Genomic DNA, 1,400 nt, shown 5'->3' with positions numbered 1-1,400 from the left:
CTTATGAAACACAGTAATGACTAGTACTGCAAGACAGTCCTAAGGATGCAATAGTGGCACTAACATCTTAGCTATGACCAAAGACTACCTAATTGACTCATGGCCCACTTTACATGAGAGGAAATCATGCCACTACTAGAAACTTATCCAACTATATGAGGCTAGTCAGGTCATAGATCTCAGATTTTCCTGAACCATTATAATTTCTAACTGCATTCTACTCATCCTTATACCAAAAGATAAGTATAACTTCAAATCCTCACCAAAGAAGGTTCTCTTTACACAAACAAAGACCATTACAGAAAACCACAACTGGTCAAAATGCAAAGAACAAATGATCATGGCATCCCTAGACCCAAAGACTACATTTATAACACAACTCCTACAATTAAGGCTCAGAGAACACTGTAGAAGAGAGGATGGAAACACTTTAAGAGCCAGACAACTAGGGTATCTACTGTGGGATTATGTAACTTAATTCCTTATACCCATTTCTGTCCTCAATATCCTGATAATAAAAAACTATTAATGAGTGGGTATGTACCCTAAAGATTTAAAAGAGAGTTGACTGATTCTTTTTCATATATAAAAGTTTAGGTTTGTGATTTCTTTAAAATTCCTTATAAGATCACATTTCAAACTAAGTAATAAAGTATTTGGCTCTTTCTTTGTAACTCCAAAACTCAACCTCCTAGTAAAAGACCTGACAAGAATACCTTGCTTGACCACATAGTTATTCTAGAACTAGTTGCTTGGGTATGAATGTATGTGGGATCTTGGGATAATTTGTTTTTCACCTGCAATAAGTAAGTGGCTTAATCATGTAAGGGATATGGAAAATATGCTGTTTTAAACTGTTTTTTGGTATTTATTGTAATCATTCACTTGAAAAACAGAATGTAACCACATTGCAATTTTTATATTGCCTGAAAGATTTTGCTGGGGTTTATAAGCTGTAAGGGAAGAAACAAGGATAGAGTGAGAAAGATTTAAAATTGGCTAGAAGGAAAACAGCAAGAATGAGAAAGTTAAAATGAGTTAGAAGGAAAACATCAGGAAGGAGAGAGTTAGAAGGAAAACATCAAGAATGAGAATAGGAAATCACCAGGAAAATAAAGAATAGATAAGGCAAAAGAAGAATAAAGAAAGGGTCTGAAGGAAACCATCAAAAAATAGCAGAAAATCTTCATTCATGATATCTTAGCAGTATGGGTGCCTAAATCAGAACTGAGCAAGGAGAACAGAAATAAGCATACTAAAGTAGAAGGGTGACAATTCATGGGGCCCTTCCCTTACCAAAAGAACCACAGGCAGCTAAGGAACTCTGAAAGCAGGAGAAGTAGTCATTCCTCATACAGGAATAGTGGCCAATACCAAGTGGTAAACCTAAAATCATGTAC

Source organism: Chionomys nivalis, chromosome X, assembly GCF_950005125.1.
Source record: "Chionomys nivalis chromosome X, mChiNiv1.1, whole genome shotgun sequence".
Classification (NCBI taxonomy): Eukaryota; Metazoa; Chordata; class Mammalia; order Rodentia; family Cricetidae; genus Chionomys; species Chionomys nivalis.
This window is presented reverse-complemented; position numbering follows the sequence as displayed.